The sequence below is a fragment of the Denticeps clupeoides genome, chromosome 1 (genome assembly GCF_900700375.1).
Source record: "Denticeps clupeoides chromosome 1, fDenClu1.1, whole genome shotgun sequence".
In the NCBI taxonomy this organism is placed as follows: Eukaryota; Metazoa; Chordata; class Actinopteri; order Clupeiformes; family Denticipitidae; genus Denticeps; species Denticeps clupeoides.
The window spans coordinates 151,821-175,548 of record NC_041707.1 but is presented as its reverse complement, the minus strand read 5'-3'; positions in this window follow the sequence as shown (position 1 = coordinate 175,548).

Here is a 23,728-nt window from a genome sequence, read left to right as displayed (position 1 = left end):
TGTGTAAGTGTTAGATTTGTCTGTAATAGTTTTTGAACAAGAGGGTTTTCACCTGCTTCTTAAAAGTGGTGATAGTCTCGGCTAGTCGTGTGGAGGAGGGCAGGTTGTTCCACCAGCCAGGGACAACAACGGAGAACAGAGATGATTGGAATCGGAGACCTCCTTTCGTTTGCAGATCTGAGAGAGCATGCAGGGGTGTAGCTAGGTAGTAGTGTGTTGATGTAGGAGGGCGCAGTTTCATGTACAGCCCTGTAGGCAAGCATCAAGGATTTGAACTCAATGCGAGCAGCTACCGGGAGCCAGTGGAGGGAGGTTTGTTTTGTTGTTTAAATGTCTTTGTTTGTAATAAAGTATTAGCCTTAAGTTGTTGCGTCGTTTTGGAGTTGATACTTCTATGTCCCATTTGTTATGTCCCTGACCCTAGACCGGGGATGTAACAAATTTTGGGGGCTCGTCCGGGATTTTCTATCGTGTAGGTAGGATATCGGGTAGGCTGTGGACCGTGGCAGCTTTTCTCATCTGGGTGAGTTTGAGTTTTTTCTGTTTATTCAAATTCAAATTCAAATTTTTATTTGTCACATACACAGTCATACACGGTATGATGTGCAGTGAAATGCTGTCTGCAACTGCTACAGACCACAGTATTGCAAATGTTGCAAGTAAACAATGAAGCAATATGCAAATATTGCAAACATAACCAAGTATTACACTTTTACGTCTTTAACATAAAATATGTGTAACTGGTAGGGTGAGGGTGTGCAAATGAGTTACAGTTTTTTTTACAATGTTTAAAGAAAGAGAGAAAGAGCCATAAAAGAAAGAGCAGTAAGGACCTAAAAAGCGCAGAGTCATTTTGTGCAAAGTGGTTTTGTGCAAAGTGGTTTTGTGCAAAGTGGTTTTGTGCAAAGTGGTTTTGTGCAAAGTGGTTTTGTGCAAAAGAGTCCGGAGTGATTGGAGGTGAAAGTGCATGAGTTCTATGTACTGTTGTTGAGAGCTTGGACAGCCTGCGGGAAGAAGCTCCTCCTCATTTTCTCTGTGTTGGACTTCAGGGAGCGAAAGAGCTTCCCTGATCGCAGCAGAGAGAAGAGTCCGTTGTTGGGGTGGGTGAGGTCCTTCACTATCTTCCTGGCCCTGGTGCAGCACCGTTTGCTGTAGATAGATTGAAGGTCAGGGAGCTTGGTACGGATGATTCGTTCGGCTGATCGAACCACCCTCTGTAGGGCTCGCCTGTCCTTCATGGTGCTGTTCCCGAACCAGGTTGAGATATTTCCCGACAGGATGCTCTCGATGGTGCAGGATTAGAAGTTCCTGAGTACCTTGGAGGGCAGTCTGAAGTCTCTCAGGCGTCTGAGGTGGTAGAGACGCTGCCGGGCCTTTTTCACCACGGTGTTGATGTGACAGGACCATGGTCCTGCGTGATGTTAACACCGAGGTAACGGAAGCTGTCCACTCTCTCCACTGGGCTCCTGTTGATGACAGGGGTCTGGTAGGTCCTCTCTTGCTTTGTACTGAAGTCCACTATTAGCTCCTTTGTGTTGCTGACGTTCAGGTGGAGATTGTTTCTCTGGCACCAGTTCACCAGATTTCCAACCTCCTCCAGGTAGGCCGTCTCATCGTTGTCAGAGATCAGGCCCACCACGACAGTGTCGTCAGCAAACTTGATGATAGTGGTGGAGTTAGTAGTGGATGTACAGTCATGGGTGTACAGGGAGTACAGCAGGGGGCTCAAAACACAGCCCTGGGGGGCTCCAGTGCTGAGGGTGATGGAGGTTGAGACATGTCCACCCATCCTTACTGCCTGTCGTCTCCCGGTTAGGAAGTTGGAGATCCACTGACAGAGAGATGAGCTGAGTCCCAGGTGCGCCCAGCTTGGTGGTGAGTGTGGAAGGGATTATTGTGTTAAATGCTGAACTGTAGTCAATGAAGAGCATTTTAACATAATTTCCCTTCCGAGTGTCCAGGTGGGTGAGTGCAGTATAGAGGAGATGTGATATGGCATCATCTGTGGACCGGTTGGGACGATACGCAAACTGTAGTGGGTCGAGTGTATCTGGTAGTGAAGAAATGATGAAGTCTCTGACCAGCCGTTCAAAGATCTTCATCACTACTGAGGTGAGGGCTACAGGGCGGTAGTCGTTGAGGGAGGCAGGATGGGTTTTCTTGGGGACCGGAACAATGATGGACTCCTTGAAGCATGTGGGGATCACCGACTGAGATAGAGATAGGTTGAATATCTCTGTAAACACAGGTGCTAGCTGGTCCGCGCAGGCTCTGAGGATTCTCCCCGAGATGCCGTCTGGTCCTGCTGCCTTCCTGGTATTCACTCTCTTGAAGGCTCTCCTCACATCATGCTCGGTGATGACGAACGCGTTCTCGGTGCTGGCAGTGTCCTCCCGTCTGCAGCCGTTGGAGCCGCTAGCCGTAGCATCGCTAGCGCCTTTAGCTGCAGCCTCGAAGCGAGCATAGAATGTATTTAGCTCGTCTGCCAGAGACACGTCCGCGTTCGTCATACCGGATGTTGGTGCTTTATAGTCCGTTATTGTCCGTAGTCCCCGCCACAGGCTCCTAGAGTCACTCTGTTCGATTTGTGACTCCAGTTTCTTCCCGTAGCGGTGCTTCGCCTCCTTTACCGCTTTCCTGACGCTGTATGATGCAGCCTTGTATGGTTCCATGTCCCCGGAAGTGAGCCCTGCGTTATAGGCCACGGTGCGAGATTTCAGAGCGTCGCGGATGGTTTTATCCACCCACGGCTTCTGGTTGGGAAATGTTGTGACGATCGTTTTCTGAACGGTGTTGTCCGTTAGTTTCCCAATGAAACTCACAACCGCTTCTGCAAACTCACTGATGTTTCCGGAACTTCTCTGGAACATTTCCCAGTCTGCGTCATCCAGTGCGTCCTGAAGAGCGGCCACCGATTGGTCCGTCCAGCGTGCCACCTCCCTCTGAACCGGAATTTCCGGTTTAAGCCTTTGTTTGTATTTAGGCATGAGGTAGATGGCGGCGTGGTCAGATTTTCCAAATGGTGGACGAGATTGTGCCCTGTACCCGTCCTTGACTCTACATGGTAGTGTAGCAATGGTCCAGTGTCCTTTCGCAGGTGATGTGCTGATGAAAGTTCGGCGCTGCGCGTTTGAGGCTGGCATTATTAAAATCTCCTGCCACAATAAGCGCAGCGTCCCGGTGCTGTGTTTGGTGCTGTGTGAGCGCCTCCTGCAGTTCGCCTAAGGCAGTGTCCATGTCCGCTTTCGGCAGAATGTAAACGGCGCTGATGATGACCGATGTAAACTCCCGAGGAAGATAAAAGGGACGACACATGATGGACAATAGTTCCAGATTCGGCGAGCACGAGTGTGTGAGGGGGGCAATGGAATTACACCAGTTCCTATTTACCATCAAACACACTCCGCCTCCCCGTGTCTTCCCCGAGTCGCGTGTCCTGTCCATGCGGTGGACCGAGAAGAACTCGGCCGGCTGGATGGCGTGGTCCGGCACTGCTGGGTTCAGTCATGTCTCGGTGAAGCAGAGGAGGTTGCAGTCCCGGATGTCTCTTTACCCTGGCCCTGAGGTCATCGAGCTTGTTCTCCAGTGACTGGACGTTGGCGAGCAGGATGCTAGGCAGAGGTGTGCTATGTGCACGGGGCCTCAGCCTGTTCCTGACGCCGGCTCGTTTCCCCCGGGGCCGCCGCTTCGCGTCGCGTCCTTTGTTCTTCCTCAGGATTTCACTCGGCCAGCTGGGATCCGGAAAAGCAGTCAAAGTCTTCGTATTGTAAGTGCATTGTATACTAATAGAAACAAGGGTGTCTCTACTGTATTTAATGCGTTGCATGGTGGTAGATTTGCCGGTGTAGGGTTGTTAAAAGAGGGTTTAAAAAACAAAAACAAACTAAACTTGGTCGGAGCAGTCGCGACGGCAGCCGACCTCACCGGCGCCATCTTGGGTTTTCAGGTGAACTCTGGTTAGGTAGAGCTGTCCAGCTGGATTCTGCCTTGAGCGGGTCCTTCAAACGGACGCTGTTTGTTATGTTTGTTTGTTGTTTTGGTTTGTTATTTTTGGGGAAAAATCCAGGGGGAGGTACACGTCGAGCATTTCTATCTCTGTCAGAGACTGGAAATGTTGCGAGCTTGCGTTTAAAGGTGCCTAAATCTGGTAACTTCCCCCAAAGACTAGCTAGATCTTAGGTAGCTGACTGGTTAGGTAGATTAGGAGCTGGAGTTCCTAGAATCCCACAGGAGCAGACTGACTCTGGTATACATCCCAATGTGCCGTTGTAGTTGGGTTTGTGTAGTTTCTCTTTGTATTGGTAAGGTCACCAAGTAATTCAATTTAAATTTTGCTGTGGGGTTAGAATTACAGGTCACTATGGTTTTGAGGGTTTTGTTGAGTTCCCTTCCGATCAGATGTGAGCAGAGTTAACCAAGGAGCAGGTATTGGGTGTAGCTGACTTCTATGGCATTCCCATTACCAGCGCCGATAGAAAGTTGAAAGACTTATTAGTAAAAGCATTAAAAATCGGTTTGGTGGAAAACTTTCAACGTCGGCCGACATATTAGACTGGTTCCTCCATTTTCTGAGAACGAGGTGGAAAAATATTTTAGTCACTTTAAACGGGTAGCAACAACTTTACAGTGGCCTAAAGTTGTTTGGACGCTGCTACTGCAGTGTGTTCTTGTGGGCAAGGCTCAAGAAGTTTACTCTTCCCTTTCTGTGCAACAGAGCTCTGACTATGATGTGGTAAAGACTTCAATTCTGAATGCGTACGAACTTGTCCCAGAAGCTTATTGTTTGTTTGCCAGAGAGAAAGAATCTTTGTTTAACCAGTGGTGTGTTTCCAGTAAAGTCAGTACGTGGGAAAAGCTTCGTGAATTAATCCTTTTGGAGGAATTTAAAAACTGCATCTTGGAAGCTGTTGCCACTCATCTGAATGACCAGAAAGTGTCAACGCTGGCACAAGCAGCCGTCTGCGCAGATAAATTCGTGCTTACTCATAAAGTTGTGTTTTATTCAGTCTCACGAAAACCAGATCAGGATGTGAGTTTCCGACGGGAGTGGAACGTATTTCGATCTTCGCCCGTTTCCTTTAGTGATGGTCGTGCATGTTTTTATTGTCACGAGACCGGCCACCTCATCGCTAAATGCCCTTTATATCTTGCCCTTTTCTGATGACACGTTCTGTGGCTCTTATGTTCTAGTGCGGGGTATTGAATTAGGCATCGTTAAGGTGCCACTGCACGTTGTAAACCTGCACTGTGCTTTATTTTCAGGTTCAAGCAAAGTCACAGTGCGCCCCGAACTGCCTATGCAGGGAATCGATTTTATTCTTGTTAACGATTTGGCTGGAGGGAAAGTTCCGGAGGTCATCGATAACCCTAAGGTTCCACCCTCTTCAGTGGTGCCGGGTTATGAGTCAGTTTTCCCTGCTTGTGCAGTCACCCGAGCGCAGGCACGCCGGCAGAGTACGGAGTCAAGTCAAGTCAAGTCAACTTTATTGTCAATTCTGCCACATGTACAGGACATGCAGAGAATTGAAATTACGTTACTCTCTGACCCATAAAAGTAACATTAAATACAAAAACAGTAACAGTAACGAATACAGAGTATAAATACAATTTAAAAAGAAAGGCACAATATACAATTTTAAAAACACCATATACAAATAAGGGCACATGGTGGAGAGTGCAACATCAGGAGAGTGCAAAAACCAATAGTGCAACAGAGTTTTAAGTTTAAAGTGACGAAGTGAAAGTGAGGTAGATGGCAGACCAGAGCTGCACAGAGTGACTGGTGCATGGTCAGTTTGTGTGATTTAGAGTTCAGAAAGTTTGTGGAGCAGAAGAGGGGAGTGAGGGGAGTGGGGGCAGAGCCGGGAGGGAGTTGAGTTTCCTGACCGCCTGATGGGTGAAGCTGTCCTTCAGTCTGCTGGTCCTGGCCTGGAGACTCCGCAGTCTCCTCCCTGATGGCAGCAGGCTGAAGAAAGTTTGCATTGGGTGGGTGGGATCAGCTGCTATGCCGAGGGCTTTCTTGGTGAGGCGTGTACTGTAGATGTCTTGGAGGGAGGGGAGAGGGACACCGATGATTCTCTCAGCTGCTCTTACTGTGCGTTGGAGAGTTTTTTGGCAGGACGCATTGCAGGCTCCAAACCACACAGTGATGCAGCTAGACAGGATGCTCTCGATGGTTCCTCGGTAGAATGTGTGCATGATGGGGGCTGGTGCTCTTGCTCTTCTAAGTTTGCGGAGGAAGTAGAGACGCTGCTGTGCTTTCTTGGCCAATGCAGTGGTGTTTTTTGTCCAGGAGAGATCCTCGGTAATGTGCACACCCAGGAACTTGGTGCTGCTCACTCTCTCCACGGATGCACCGTTGATGGTCAGAGGAGCATGCTGAGGGTTTCCTCTCCTGAAGTCAACAACAATCTCTTTCGTTTTCTCCACATTCAGGGAGAGATTGTTGTCTCCGCACCACTTGGCCAGGCGGCTCACCTCGCTTCTGTAGTTAGACTCATCCCTGTTATTGATGAGTCCCACCACAGTCGTGTCATCCGCAAACTTGATGAAGAGGTGGGAGCAGTGTGACGGAGTGCAGTCGTGGGTCAGCAGAGTGAAGAGAAGGGGGCTCAGCACACATCCCTGAGGAGCCCCCGTGTTAAGGACGATGGTGCTGGATGTGCTACTGCCAACCCGTACTGCTTGTGGTCTTCCTGTGAGGAAGTCCAACAGCCAGTTACACAGTGAGGTGTTGAGCCCCAGCTGGATCAGTTTTTGTGTGAGCTGTTGTGGGATTATTGTGTTAAATGCTGAACTGAAGTCTATGAACAGCATTCGAACATATGAGTCTTTTTTGTCCAGATGTGTGAGTGCTGAGTGGAGTGCAGTGGAGATGGCATCATCGGTTGAGCGGTTGGGCCGATATGCAAACTGGAAGGGGTCCAGTGAGGGGGGGAGGGCAGACTTGATGTGCTTCATGACTAGCCGTTCAAAGCACTTCATGAGGATGGGGGTAAGTGCAATTGGACGGTAGTCATTAAAGCAGGAAGGAGATGACTTTTTTGGCACCGGAATGATTGTTGTGTCTTTGAAGCAGGTGGGGACGACAGCCTGGGAGAGTGAGATGTTAAAGATGTCTGTGAAGACATCAGTGAGTTCCACTGCACAGTCCCTCAGTACACGACCAGGAATGTTGTCAGGGCCCGGAGCTTTGCGAGCGTTGATCCTGCTGAGGGATCTCCTCACACTGTCCGGGGACAGAGTCAACACCTGGTCACCAGGAGGGGGTGTGGTCTTCTGTGCTGTGGTGCTGTTTTTCCCTTCAAAGCGAGCGAAAAAGGTGTTCAGCTCGTTCAGCAGGGAGATGGTGCTATCACAGGTCTGTGGAGGGGGCTTGTAATCCGTGATGGTTTGTATGCCCCGCCACAGGCTCCGTGTGTCTCTGCTGTCTTTGAAGCGACTAGATATTTCTCTGGAGTACTGTCTCTTTGCCTCTCTGATGCCACGGGAAAGGTTGGTCCTGGCTGTCTTCAGGCTCGCCTCGTCTCCAACTCTGAAGGCAGCGTTCCGAGCTTTCAGCAGTCTGTAGACCTCCCCTGTCATCCATGGCTTTTGGTTGGCACGGACAGTGATGGTTTTGGTGACTGTTACATCCTCAGTGCATTTGTTAATGTAGGCTGTAACAGTCTCTGTGTACTCCTGGAGGTCAATGGTGTTGTTGTAAGTGGCAGCCTGTTTGAACATATTCCAGTCTGTGGTGTTAAAGCAGTCCTGTAACACCTCTGAAGACCCTTCTGGCCACACTTTTATCTGCTTACGAACCGGTTTGTTGACTTTTACCAGCGGTCTGTAAGAGGGCATTAGCATGACAGAGATGTGATCAGAGGCGCCGAGGTGGAGGAGGGGAAAAGCTTTGTAGGCTCCTCTCTGGGTGGTGTAAACAAGGTCCAGAGTGTTATTTCCCCGTGTTGGAAAGTCAATGTGTTGCTGTATTTTTGGAAACACGCTCTTTAAGTCTGCATGATTGAAATCCCCCGCCACAATGAGAAAAGCATCAGGGTGGGCTGTTTGCTGTTCACTGATGTGCTGGTATAGTTCATGTAGTGCCTCGCTCCTGTTGTTGTTGGAGGTGGGAGGGATGTACACCGCACACAGCAGTACAGCTGTATATTCCCTCGGTAGGTAGAACGGTCTGCACTTAATAACCATAACTTCCAGCACTGGTGAGCAGTATTTACCAGTGCTGGAAGTTATGGTTATTAAGTGCCGACCGTTCTACCTACCGAGGGAATATACAGCTGTACTGCTGTGTGCGGTGTACATCCCTCCCACCTCCAACAACAACAGGAGCGAGGCACTACATGAACTATACCAGCACATCAGTGAACAGCAACAGGATGAGCTATATGATACGTTTATGGCTGTTTCTGACCCTCTGGTCTCCCGTGCAGCGCCATCAGACGGCGGAGTGGTGGAGGGAGTGCCGCGGACGCGCGCTGTTAATGTCCAGAATGATGAGACAATGTCGCTGCCTGTAAGTAAAACGCTTATATCACAGGAGCAGCGAAAAGACTCTACTTTAACGCAGTGTCGTTTGGCTGTTGTTGAGAAGGCCAACATAACTGCAAATTCGGTAGCCTTTTTCTGGGATAAAGGGATCTTGATGAGGAAGTGGACTCCTCCAACTTCTGATGACGTAGGTTGGAATTCAGTATATCAAGTGGTGGTTCCTCTTAAGTTTCGGTCTCAGGTACTGTGTTTAGGGCATGACAACGTGATGTCTGGACACTTAGTAACAAAAACATATAACCGGATTTTACGCCATTTCTTTCGGCCTGGGTTGAAATCCGATGTTGCTCAATATTGTCGATCATGTCATGTTTGTCAATTGGCTGGTAAACCGAACCAGTCAATTCCACCCGCGCCACTCTGTCCTTTGCCTGTCCTAACCGAACCATTTTCGAAGATAATTTTAGATTGTGTTGGTCCACTTCCTCGTACCAAAACAGGTTTTAAATACTTGCTGACTATAATGTGTAGTGCCACACGTTTACCGAAAGCAGTTCCATTACGCTCACTAAAGGCTAAGAATATAGTGAGGGCCTTAGTGAAGTTCTTTTCTACTTTTGAACTTCCAAAATTGGTCCAAACGGACCAAGGTTCGAATTTCCTGTCTCACCTTTTTAAGCAAGTTTTGGAGGAATTACAAATAAAGCATCTGGTATCAAGTGCTTACCATCCTCAGTCGCAAGGAGCATTGGAATGTTTTCACCAAACTCTGAAGTCCATGCTACGTACTTATTGCTTAGCTTCGGCTAAAGAGTGGGAGGTGAGACATCTGTCCTCTCTAGGGTAACCACAGGGGTTCCACAAGGCTCTGTCCTTGGCCCCCTTCTATTCTCAATATACACTCGCTCACTTGGTCACATCATCCAATCACATGGCTTCTCCTATCACTCTTATGCTGATGACACACAGCTCTATCTGTCATTCCCACCAGAAGATGCTACTATAGCAACAAACATTTCGGCCTGCCTCTCGGCATATCGGCATGGATGTCTGAGCGACACCTCCAACTCAACCTATCCAAAACCGAGATTCTGATCTTTCCGGGCAACAATTCCCCTCAGCAAAACCTTTCAATTCAAATTGGATCGCTACTGTTAATAAAAGCGTCTGCTAAATAAAGTAAAGTAAAGTAAAGTAAAGTGGGATGAGGGTCTCCCACTATTGTTGTTTGCCATTTGTGAAACTGTTCAGGAGTCTTTGGGATTCAGTCCTGCTGACCTTGTATTCGGTCACACCGTGCGTGGTCCTCTCAAGCTTCTTAAAGAAGCCTGGGTAGCTGAACCATTTACAGAGACTAATGTGCTGGATCATGTCAATTCCTTTTGGGAACGGCTTCATAATGCTTGTGCTACCGCTCGAGCCTCCTTACAACATGCACAAGGGTCTATGAAAGCCCAATATGATCAGAAAGCAGTCTCTCGGTCTTTTCAGCTGGATGATAGGGTTCTGGTTTTATTACCACTAATGGGGGCTGCTCTCCAAGCAAAATTCTCAGGTCCTTATGTGGTGGAGTCCCAGTTAAGTGACACCGATTACGTTATTCGCACTCCTGATCGAAAACGTAAAATGCGTGTATGTCATGTGAACATGCTCAAGAAATACGTTATGAGAGACAGTGATGCAACACAGGACAATGTAGATCCACCGGGTAAAAGAGCTAATGTGTTATCTGTGGCTTCTATGCCCCTGCTGGATGCATATTCTCCCGAGGAGGATGGGTTACATCTCGGAAATGTTCCTGTGTCTTCGCCCTGGTTACACAACAGTGTGATCTTGCAAAACTTAGATACACATCTGGCACATTTGCCTCTTAACAAACAGGAACAGGTAATGATTTTAATTCGGACACATAAGATATTGTTTGGTGATGTTCCAAAATTTACTACAGTGTTAAAGCATGACATTGATGTTGGTGAACATGCCCCAATCAGACAGCACCCATACAGACTAAATCCCACTAAGCGTACGGTAATGCAGTCTGAGGTCGATTATTTGTTGGAACATGGGTTCTCTGTGCCAAGCTGTAGTCCATGGAGTAGTCCCTGTCTGTTAGTACCTAAGCCTGATGATACAGTTCGTTTCTGTACTGATTACAGAAAAGTAAATGCAGTAACTAGACCAGATTCATTTCCATTCCCCCGAATGGAAGATTGTGTTGATAGGGTTGGTTCGGCTCGTATTGTCAGTAAATTAGACTTGCTTCGTGGTTACTGGCAAGTTCCGTTGACTCCCCGAGCTTCTGAAATTTCTGCTTTTGTCACACCGGATCATTTCTTACAATATACAGTTATGCCTTTTGGGTTACGTAATGCACCAGCGACTTTTCAGCGTCTAATGTCTAAAGTACTTTGTGGAATTAAAAACTGTGACGCTTATTTAGATGACATTATTGTCTATTCGTCCACTTGGATCCAGCATATCCACACTCTGACTGCTGTGCAGGATGCATCGCTGACTTTGAACTTGGCGAAGTGTGAGTTTGGCAAAGCCATTGTGACTTACCTGGGTAAAGAGGTGGGTCAAGGCCAGGTAAAACCTGTGATGACTAAGATTCAGGCCATTGTTGCCTTCCCAGTTCCCACGTCGAAAAGGGAACTGCGCCGATATTTGGGAATGGCTGGATACTACCAGTCTTTTGTAAAAAGACTAGTGCTGCGAGGCAGAGTATAGTTTAGTTGGAACGATGAATGCCAGAATGCTTTTATGTCTGTGAAAACCCTTCTTTGCAGTACCCCTGTTCTTGCTGCTCCTGACTTCCAGTGCCCTTTCAAACTGGAGGTGGATGCCAGTGCTGTTGGAGCTGGGGCTGTGCTGTTCCAGGAAGATGCAGATGGAGTTGATCATCCCATCTCCTTCTTCTCGAAAAAGTTCTTAAAACATCAGGTGAACTACAGCACCATCGAAAAGGAGGCGCTAGCACTGATTTTAGCATTGCAACATTTTGAGGTATACATTGGGTCCACCGCACAACCTGACTCCTCCCACTTCCTGCCATGATTGGTAGGCTGTAATAGGGAAGAGGATTCAAAATGGCGGCTGCTTTGGGACAAGAAGAGGATGTTGGTGAAAAGAGGAGGAATGTTGGTGAAGAGAGGAGGTGTTGGTGAAAAGGAGAGTGTGGTGGGAGGAAGAAAAGAGGACGTTGTTGGTGTGAGAGAAGAATGTTGTTGGTGAAATGAAGGATTATGACCAGAATACAAGACTTAGACTGCACAGACTTGTTTTGTGTTTGTTTCATTGTTTAAATGTCTTTGTTTGAAATAAAGTATTAGCCTTAAGTTGTTGCGTCGTTTTGGAGTTGATACTCCTAGGGTTAGAAAGGATAATGAATGTTTTGAGATGACTGCCTGAAGTTTAGCAGTTGATCTCTGTGGATGGTGATGGTCTGGTTTCGAAGAGTTAGAGTACAAGAGAACAGAAATCACTTAAACAGAATTCCCAATTTAAACCTCAATTATAGAAATACCAATACAAAAGCTAGTTATGTTACTTGTTATTGAATAGCTATGTCGTATACACTCATCCAAAGATGTACAAATATAATTCACTTAGAATTTGGGAATCATGTATGGTTGTGGGCAGTGGTGGCCTAGCGGTTAAGAAAGCGGCCCCGTAATCAGAAGGCTGCCGGTTCGGATCCCAATCCTCCAAGGTGTTACTGAGGTGCCACTGAGCAAAGCTCCGTCCCCACAACGTCTCTGGGTGCCTGTCATTGCCGCCCATTGCTCACTAAGGGTGATTATTTAAAAGCAGAGAAGACATTTCGTTGTGTGCACCATTTGCTGTGCTGTGTATTACAATGACAATCACTTCACTTTCACAACATGACATGATTGGTGGGAGTGTAAAGGACCACATTTGTCTATTTTGGTTTTGACATTTTTCTTGATACAATAATAATATTAATATTTATAATTACATTTATTTTTATATTTTCTATAATGTGAGTCATTTATGTATTTGTGTGTGTGTGTCCATGTGGTCTTGCGTCCTGTGGGTGGAGTTTGATTAATGTGGCCAGCAGGTGTTAATTGTTAAGTGAGCTGCACCATGTTCTGTTGTTCAGTTTGTTGCCCAGTTTGAGCTGCATGTGTATTGTCAAAGATGGTCTTCGTCACTTGAAAGATAACAGGGATTGATTGTCATGCTGTATGCTGGCATTGATTGGTGAGCACAGCAAGGTATGTTTATTTTCATGATGTGTATTTATAATTCTTATTTATGTGTAAAATATATGGCTATGTGTATGTTTCTGTGTATTTTAATGTAGTTTACATTGTGCTGTAAAGAAACAAAGACAGTTTAGTACTTGGATTATAGACAGTCTGGGAATACCAGGTCCTGTAAGCTTTAACTATTGACAAATCATTTAAGTTTAACTTTTTTACATAATGTTGTTTGTTTATTTCTCCAGTGCTTCAGTGCTTTTCTCCAGTGATTTCAACACCATCCTACCCACAATCCTGAGGGACAAGCTGGAGTACACAGGAGTGGAACATCACCTAGCCACATGGATCCTGGCTACCTCACTAACCGACCACAGTATGTGAGAACTCAGGGTTGTGTGTCAGACAGGGTTGTCTGCAGTACGGGGGCCCCGCAGGGAACTCAAGACCTTCCTCTTTAAAGAATTAACTTGTAATTTTCTTATTGTCGAACGTGTGTACAGAAGTGAATAAAAAGGTTGTATTCATAGTTGGTGGTCCCAACCTCTGACTCATTCTTCTCCTTACCACTAGAGACAGCCACTAACTCTTTCCTCACCCCACTTTCATTTTCCATGGATCACCTCTATCAACAAAATCCGGAGTACTTTGAGCAGCAGAGAGAAAATACAAAAAATTAACAGAATACAAGCATTAACAGAATCTTCTGCGTAACTTTTTCACTAACTACACTACTGCTTAAACTACTTTCTACAAGGCAAAACTGGAAGCCTCTGCCCACAACCCTCAAAAACTCCACAACATATTCTCATCCCTGCTCAACCCTCCAACTCCCCCTGCCCCATCTTCCTTAACTGCTGATGATTTTGCCAACTTCTTCACAAGGAAGATTGAAAAAATCTGTGAGACATTCTCCACCACAAATCCTACTCAATTAATTTTAAAGTGAAGTGATTGTCACACTCTGCATTTAACCCATCAGCCTTGGTGAGCAGTGGGCAGCCATGACAGGCACCCGGAGAGCAGTGTGTGGGGATGGTGCTTTGCTCAGTGGCACCTCAGTGGCACCTCGGCGGATCGGGATTCGAACCGCCAACCTTCTGATTACGGGGCCGCTTCCTTAACCGCTAGGCCGCCACTGCCCCCAACTAGGCCGCCACTGCCCCCCACTAGGCCACCACTGCCCCCAAAAGTTGTCCCTGTTCCGACTCCACAAGAGCCAGTCATCGTCAGAACAGCTTCTGGCCTCAGTTCAGGTAGCGGACTCTCTGGACTAGTCAAAAACGTGATTAATCCATTCTCCCCCTCTAAAACGCGTTCGGACACCGTGTACAACCCCCATGGCCCCACGGTTACCACCCTCCCCATGGTTCAAGTGGCTGGACCAGATGGCCCTGTGTGTCCAGACCATGGACAACTGAAGATGTCTTGAACTCCCCTAAAGCAGCCTTGTCTAGAGCAGTAAAGGATTTCATCAGAGAGTTCACACCACATCCCCTGAGATGGCTTGGGTCCTGTTGCATATGACCCCTGCCCATTATGGCCAGCCATGTGAACATTTCACTCCGCATTGCAACCTTGCTCGTCAACAGAGTGAAGGACAGTCTGATGTGTGCTTTTACTGTGGCCGAAGCGGACTTTTACATTTACAGCATTTATCAGATGCCCTTATCCAGAGCGACTTACAATCAGTAGTTACAGGGAGAGTCACCCTGGGGCAACTTAGGGTTAAGTGTCTTGCTCAGGGACACAATGGTAGTAAGTGGGATTTGAACCTGGGTCTTCTGGTTCATAGGTGGGTGTGTTACCCACTAGGCTACTACCACCCCAACAAACACAGAGGAAGAGGACAGAAGAATGGGACATAGAAGAGGACACGGCGCCCCCTATGGCGGAAGACGTGGGCACGTCCACCACAGCCATCCCCAATTGGATTGATGGGTGACGCGAGGTGGAGCTTCAGATGAAGGCACGTCTTGCAGCCCTGGAGGAAGTTCCACAAAAGGTCATGCACACCCACCCGGACAGACACATGCTGAAACGGAGACATTTTACATTTACATTTACAGCATTTATCAGACGCCCTTATCCAGAGCGACTTACAATCAGTAGTTACAGGGACAGTCCCCCCTGGAGCAATTTTAGGGTTAAGTGTCTTGCTCAGGGACACAATGGTAGTAAGTGGGATTCGAACCCGGGTCTTCTGGTTCATAGGCGAGTGTGTTACCCACTAGGCTACTACCACCCAGTGGAGACACACACACACACATATTCCACACATTCTGCTGCAGATTCCCACTGAGAAGAGTGTTCAATCTCTCCCCATGTTCAATTTGACTGTCAACATAATTGAAATCTCTTATTGTCCATTGTTGATTCTGGTGCGACCTATTCTGTAATAAAAGTTTCTGATTTACCCTGAATGAAGCACAGTGGAAAATGTATCTACTCAATTGGTGTCAGTGGAACTGAAGTGAAAGAATACTTCACCGGGTCTTTTCTTGCGTCTCCCCTACTCACCCACTCTTCAAGCATTCTTTTTGTATGATAATTGTTGCCCATTTAATCTTATATGTTGTGATCTCATGCTTACATTAGGCGTGGGCCTTAGGTCCTCTCCTGAGGGCATAGTGGTCATTGATTCCAAATCTGTCCTGACATATGCTATGGTTCAACACCGAACAGTCCTGCCTATTAGACCTGGCTACTCAGCATATGTCTATTACTCTGTGCTTCATGAAGGCTTCGGATTTACATTGTACTGCTAATGTTGCCCCAGCCACAGCATTTGATGATCAATATGAGGCTTTTTTCTATTTCATTATTTAAATGATAGCATTGAGATACCAACGTTGTACTGATCTGACACGCACTGTGCCCTTTCTGTCTCCTTGACCCCAGACCAAGAGTATTTTTTTCTTTTACCCGATAGTTTCCCACATGTTTCACTGGTAAAACATTCCACTGACCAGTGGTGAGACCTAGGACACTGGATTAAATCATGTTGTGACACAACTGATTGGATTTTGACTGACTGGACTGATGTTTTTTTCTCTGACCACCTACTCCACCCCATGGTCACAGACCACATTATGCCTAAGATCTGTTTATTTATTGACCCCTGCTCTGCTGACAGCTCCTTCTCCATCTGAATCCCCTGAATTGTCTAAGAAGCCTCACTACCGCCCACACACAGGCCATTAGAGGCATTCGACCAGTATTTGAAGCTTCTAAAAGAAAAAAAAGAGAGAAGGGATTATTGTAGCATGCAATGACTCCCCTGTTATCCCTGTAAATGCCAGAATTAGTGAAAAAGGCAAAGACCTATAATCTAAACACCTCACAGCCATCCAACAAGCCCCTAGTCCTATTGGTGTAAAACAGTTGTTGTCATTTATTGGTCTTTGTTCCTAATGTACAATGTTTAGCAAGCCTTTAACCACCCTCACCCATTCTAAATTAATGTCTTCTCAGGTATTGTGGAACCCTGATGCAAAGAAAGCCTTCTTAGCTTTAAAACATTCCCTTCAATCCCCACCCACATTTGGCTTGGCCGAGCCCTCCAAACCTTTTATCCAAACTTTTGATGAGAAATTTGGCTGTATGACCACTGTTCTCCTACAACCACATGGTGATTTGCTATTGTATATCTGAACTATCTTTGTCATGCTCTCCTAGGCCTGATCTCTTGGACAGTCCACTTGATAATTCTGATTCTCTTTGTGGATGGATTGGCTTCGCGCCTACCTGAATGTTCTTCATGCATTGGGTATGCAGTCTGTGATGTCCATTCCACCTTGGAATCTGGTTCTTTGCCTTCCCACTACTCAGCCCAGGCTACTAAGCTTGTGGCTCTCACACATGCTGCAAATAAAACTGTTACCATCTACACTAACTCACATTATGCTTTTGGTGTTGTTCTTGATTTTGGTGCACTGAGGAAACTGAACGTTTCTTAAGTCTGATGGGAAACCTAATCTTAATCATACTCTCCTAGCAGACCTCTTGGATGCCATTTTGCTCCCAAGCCAGATTTCTGTGTGTAAATATATGGCTCATACCAACAGCTCTGATCCCATCTCTGCAGGAAATTTACAGGCGGATGCATCTGCGAAGACTGCAGGATGTTCACCACTTCCTCTTCTGACTCAGGTTCAGGCTCCATCTGTTTCTTCAACTCAACTCCCTTCAGTAGTTTATTTTTCTCTTTCTGCTGTACAGACCATAGCTACTATGCAAGACAAACATCTTTGGACATCAGCAGGCTGTGATAAAACCCTAAATTGACCTATGAATTGGATCATGTGTCAAAAGGAGGGATTATGTCTGCTATTACAGCTCATTGATTTACAAAAGGTTTCACTCTATTTGCACTAAAACACTGTCAGTCATGTATGATTTGCGCTCCACATAATGTAGGAAAACGGACACAGAACACACAACAAGCTGCACATTTTTCTCCCTCTAGGCTTTTTCTGCACTGGATGCTAGATTTCATTGAGCTCTCTCCTGCCAAAGGGATAAATGCTGCTTAGTGATGGTAGATATCTGGTCAAAGTGGGTGGAGGCATTCCCTGCATCTAAAACTGACGTTTATGCAGTGGCATGAGCCCTGCTGAGTGAAATTATCCCTCACTGTGGTATTCCAACGAAGATTTCTAGTGACAGTGGAGTGCATTTTGCCAATGAAGCCATAACTCAGATTTCTCCGTACCTCGGCATTGATGTTAGGAAACATTGTGCATATTACCCAGCCAACGGAGGAGCAGTAGTAAGCAATGTAAAAATGTAAATGTAGTAAGAGAGAATGGCACATTAAATAACTGGCTAAATGCAGTGCTGATATGGGCCTAAATTGGGTTAAAGCTCTACCTCTTGTCCTGATGTACATGAAAATCAGAAAAAGAAACAGAGTTGGCTTGAATCCATATGAAATCTTGTTTGCAACGTCATCTAACACAGGTCTTTCTCCCCCTAGGAGGATCCCTCCATTGAACAGTGCCCTGAGTGAGAATGACTAACCCTAACCCTAACCTATTGCATGTCTCTCAACAAACGTCTGACAGATATACATTCCCAGGTAGTTGCTGCCCTTCCAAAACCAGCTGAGATCCAACTCCATTGCTTCCAGCCAGGAGACCTCGTCTTAATTAAAAAGCAAAAATGGAACCATCAATGCTGGATGGGACCCTTCCAGATCCTTCTGACAACCCACACTGCAGTCAAGATCGCAGAGAGAGCCACATGTATCCACGGGTCCCACTGTAAGAGGGTACCAGCACAGGTCCCTGACAGGATCCATGTGCTATTTTCTCCTAATCAGCCTCATTATTATACTCCCCATTGTTCTGTGGCATGGGGTTAGCCAACACCCAGACCCACCCCTGCCCCCACCATATCTGCTCTCTCCTCAAGTCCGATATCTCCTTCTGGTTCACTCAGTCAAGAAGGTGGATATCAGCCAAAGTGCCTCCTAACACTCCTCAATGTGATATTAATCATGACCACAGGTCCCTCATACAAGATTGTTTTCCCATTAACTGTTCTGCCACCATCTCAGTTCCACTAACTGGCTTGTCCTATGATGGACATAAAACAATAGATTATGCAGGCTACCCCCTTGGGGCAGTGGTGGCCTAGCGGTTAATCCCGATCCGCCAAGGTGCCACTGAGCAAAGCACCGTCCCCACACACTGCTCCCCGGGCGCCTGTCATGGCTGCCCACTGCACACTCAGGGTGATGGGTTAAATGCAGAGGACAAATTTCACTGTGTGCACCGTGTGCTGTGCTGCTGTGTATCATATGTGACAATCACTTTACTTTAATTAAAAAGAGAAAAAAGAAATATGACTAATGATCAACCGCACACTTCCTGGTCCACCCTAGTAACCGACCCCTGATGACAATGATGAAGCTATTGTACATAATGATGTATCAGATGAGGACAATACAGACATATAATTTCTATATCTTGTTACTTTGTTTTTCATGTGACTGCCTGTGATAAGCTACCTTAAACCTTTGCTGGAGTGGTACACTTTGATGGTTCTAGTTGTATGTCATTTACTCATTTTGCCATTTGTTTTTATATATACTCTTTATGTTATTATGTGCTCATTAATTTACATTTAACTCATTAAAAAAATGTTTTGCCCATTTTGGGAGGGAAGTGTAAATGAAAATGTATGGGCATAGACTTTCTCTGCAGGACCAGCAAAACAAGAGCATATATCTTTGTGTTCTTCAGCCTTATCTCTGAGGAATGTGTGAGCTCATCTTCTTAACCAGTCTCTACCAGGCACAGTGCTTTGGTTGCGAAATCACTTGACTATATATACACACACGTCACTTAAGTTCACGGGAAATAAAGCGAGTCCCTCAGTGCGAACGTTAAATAAAACAAATTCAGTTGACTCAGTTTTCTCATTGTATGGTCCTGGAAATAATTCCACAACACTAAGTTCTCTTTTAGCAGTTGCCAGGAACCAGGATTTATCTGCTGGTCTCTTCACTAGAGTCTGCCAGTAGTATGTGAACAAACAGAAGCAGTGACAGGGTACGACTGAAATATGTGGTTATAGTGGAATATTTGTGCTAATGGTGGCTCTGTACTCTAATTCGGACAGCCTAACTAAGGTGAATTTAACATTATCTGTGCTTAACAGGGTGTGATAAAGTGGACTTTTCTATATATTATTTTTTTTTAATATCCCTGAAGACATTGAAAAGGCACTAACGGGGGGTGGGGGTGGTAAACCCGTGCTTGTTGGAGTTTGCAGTACCAGAGGGGCTGCGGTTGCTCATGGCTTCTCCAGAATGGTCTTTCTTTTCTGGTTTCGCAGTCCTAGGCTTTTTGCATCCATTCGGCTTTGGAGACAGTGATTTTGGACTTGATGTCTAGGGGGCCTGCCTGTCTAGATGAATCAATAGACCAGATTCCTCTAGCGAGGTCGTTGTGTTTCTAGCTCTGTTGAGGGTTTTATCCTTCAATCTATTACCCAGACCCCTTGAACTGACTCCTTAAGAGCTTCAGAGAGAGACCTAATTTATTTATTGATTTATTGTGATGGTGCTCCAGAATGTGAGCCATGTTTATTATCCAGTCCTGTGCGGATGTGCCATCCATTGGAGAGTTGGTGGAAAGGTTGTCGGGTCTGAATGTTCCCCCTCTCTTGCTAGATGGTGCAAAGAGCAGACCAAATTGTAAATGTCCTTAATGTTTTGCCTGTCTCTTTTGTTTGCAGGTCCTGATATGGATGAAGTGGACATATTGCCTTTCCTTGGGGTTGTGAATATGCTGCTTTGCTGGAAAAACACCTGACTAGGCCTCAACTGTCTGCAGCACTTTTGAAATGTTGAGAAGGGACTCCATTATTGTCCCATATGAGAGGAAGTATAGCCCTGGTCTTGTGGATACAAACAGAGACCAGAATGCCTTCCATTTACTTTCATACACCATGACATGTCTGTGTTAATTAATGGTAAAATATAAAATAAATAAAATTGTATTTATAATGTTCTTTAAATCATTACAAGTGCCTTCAACTAGTTTAAAAAAAGAGAGAAACAAAAACAAGCCTGTTGTGATATTTCTGTAAGTATTAATAATAATAATAATGCTTGTAATTTAAAAAAATAAAATAATTTGAGTTTGTGATAAAGTTGGTCTTACAACAAACATTTCATAACACAGGTTGTGTCTCTAAGCTAAGTAGGCAAAAGAATGAGAAATGAGGGTTAAGATACACCCTCTTGTGTGGTTGAAAATCCTTTTTCTATATCAAGTGCACTGTCTGGAAGCCAAGCCAAGCCAAGCCAAGCCAAGCCAAGCCAAGCCAAGCCAAGCCAAGCCAAGCCAAGCCAAGCCAAGCCAAGCCAAGCCAAGCCAAGCCAAGCCAAGCCAAGCCAAGCCAAGCCAAGCCAAGCCAAGCCAAGCCAAGCCAAGCCAAGCCAAGCCAAGCCAAGCCAAGCCAAGCCAAGCCAAGCCAGCCAAGCCAAGCCAAGCCAAGCCAAGCCAAGCCAAGCCAAGCCAAGCCAAGCCAAGCCAAGCCAAGCCAAGCCAAGCCAAGCCAAGCCCTAAACTTAACCCTTTCCCTCTACCAAAGCCCTAAACTTAACCCTTTCCCTCTACCAAAGCCCTAAACTTAACCCTTTCCCTCTACCAAAGCCCTAAACTAACCCTTTCCCTCTACCAAAGCCCTAAACTTAACCCTTTCCCTCTACCAAAGCCCTAAACTTAACCCTTCCCTCTACCAAAGCCCTAAACTTAACCCTTTCCCTCTACCAAAGCCCTAAACTTACCCTTTCCCTCTACCAAAGCCCTAAACTTAACCCTTTCCCTCTACCAAAGCCCTAAACTTAACCCTTTCCCTCTACCAAAGCCCTAAACTTAACCCTTTCCCTCTACCAAAGCCCTAAACTTAACCCTTTCCCTCTACCAAAGCCCTAAACTTAACCCTTTCCCTCTACCAAAGCCCTAAACTTAACCCTTTCCCTCTACCAAAGCCCTAACTTAACCCTTTCCCTCTACCAAAGCCCTAAACTTAACCCTTTCCCTCTACCAAAGCCCTAAACTTAAAACCCTTTCCCTCTACCAAAGCCTAAACTTACCCTTTCCCTCTACCAAGCCCTAAACTTAACCCTTTCCCCTCTACCAAAGCCCTAAACTTAACCCTTTCCCTCTACCAAAGCCCTAAACTTAACCTTTCCCTCTACCAAAAGCCCTAAACTTAACCCTTTCCCTCTACCAAAGCCCTAAACTTAACCCTTTCCCTCTACCAAGCCCTAACTTAACCCTTTCCCGCTACAAAGCCTAAACGTAACCCTTTCCCTCTACCAAAAGCCCTAAACTTAACCTTTCCCTCTACCAAAGCCCTAAACTTAATAACCCTTTCCCGCTACCAAAGCCCTAACTTAACCCTTTCCCTCTACCAAAGCCCTAAACTTAACCCTTTCCCTCTACCAAGCCCTAAAACTTTAACCCTTTCCCTCTACCAAAGCCCTAAACTTAACCCTTTCCCTCTACCAAAGCCCTAAACTTAACCCTTTCCCTCTACCAAAGCCCTAAACTTAACCCTTTCCCTCTACCAAAGCCCTAAACTTAACCCTTTCCCTCTACCAAAGCCCTAAACTTAACCCTTCCCCTCTACCAAAGCCCTAAACTTAACCCTTTCCCTCTACCAAAGCCCTAAACTTAACCCTTTCCCTCTACCAAAGCCCTAAACTTAACCCTTTCCCTCTACCAAAGCCCTAAACTTAACCCTTTCCCTCTACCAAGCCCTAAACTTAACCCTTTCCCTCTACCAAAGCCCTAAACTTAACCCTTTCCCTCTACCAAAGCCCTAAACTTAACCCTTTCCCTCTACCAAAGCCCTAAACTTAACCCTTTCCCTCTACCAAAGCCCTAAACTTAACCCTTTCCCTCTACCAAAGCCCTAAACTTAACCCTTTCCCTCTACCAAAGCCCTAAACTTAACCCTTTCCCTCTACCAAAGCCCTAAACTTAACCCTTTCCCTCTACCAAAGCCCTAAACCTTAAATAACACCGCTTTCCCTCTACCAAAGCCTAAACTTAACCCTTTCCCTCTACCAAAGCCCTAAACTTAAGGTTAGGTTTGAGAAATTGGCACCCAAAGCCGAAGCCAGGACCACCGTTGTGCACTGTCCATGTTACGAGGGGCCTATTGCCACATCCAATCCTGCCAACACAAACATTCGGGTTGCGGTTGAGGACAGAATTAAATAGAAACTTAGTCTCACAACCTCCCAGAAAAATTATTAGGGTAACAGTTAGTGACAGGGTTAAGTTTAGGTTTTAGGTTTAGGTTAAGGGTTAGGGTTAGGGTTAGGGTTAGGGGAATTTAACCGGCGCCCAAAGCCGAGGCCAGGACCACCGTTGTGCACTCTCACGATACAGGGGAAGCTCACGCACCCCAAACTTCACACCGTTCCCACCCAACAACATTTAGTTCCCATTTAGGGTTCTTAGTGATCTAGTTAGACCGACTTTATCCAGTTAGGGCTACAAAATATTGGTTTTCTAGGGGTTAAGTTTAGGTTTTGAGGTTGTGGTTGGCGTTAGGTTTTAATTTGTGCTCTATTTGGCTGCTAAAAACCCCCCTTGCCATCAAACCCTCAATACACTTACCCTCTTTAACCACAAACATCAACTGGCAGTGAAATAAAGATTTTCAGACTCTTAAATTCTTTAACCTGCACTTAGTTTAGCATAACAGGTAAGTATTTGTGTTTAGCTTCTGTCCTGTGCTGAATTAAGCTTACAGGTAAGTAAAGATTTGTTCATATAATCCGTGCTAATAATTGAGCTTAACGGATGTTGTAGGGGTTCCAAATTATGCTGAATTGAGCATTATTCTGTGTTCATTTATGTTTGTGGGAGAGGGCCAGTCTCCCACAACAAGCAGCAGGACCTGTCGCGATATTTCGGTCGTGTTTGACCTTCTTCAGGCGTGTCTCTGCTGCAACTGAGTCTGAATTCTGAACAATCTTATTTAACAGCAGGTAAGTATTTAACTTACTGTTTAAACATGGCTTAGTTGTTTTTTGCCAGGTGCCAGTACTTGGTCAGGGTTAGGGTTAGGGTTAGGGTTAGGGGAAAATTCCAGTGCCCTGGAGTTACCCAGGGCCCTGTTAGGCACTGTCCTTCCTGGCAGGCATCCAAGTGACCAGGGACTCCACTCCAGGTAAGTATAACTGTTATGGGTTTTAGGGTCAGGGGTTAAGTTTAGGGTTAGGTTAAGTTAGGGTTAGGTTAAGATTTGGGGTTGGATATAGGGGTTAAGTTAAGGTATAGGTTGAAAGTTAGGTGAGAGAAAAAAAGTTAGGGTTAAGTTTAGGGTTAAAGGAAAGGTTAGGCTAGGTTTAGAGTATCAGATCTTTGGGTTAGGGTTAGGGTTGGGTTTAGGGGTTAGGGGTTAGGGTTAGGGTTGGGTTTGGTTAGGGTTAGGGTTAGGGTTAGGGTTAGGGTTAGGGTTAGGGTTAGGGTTAGGGT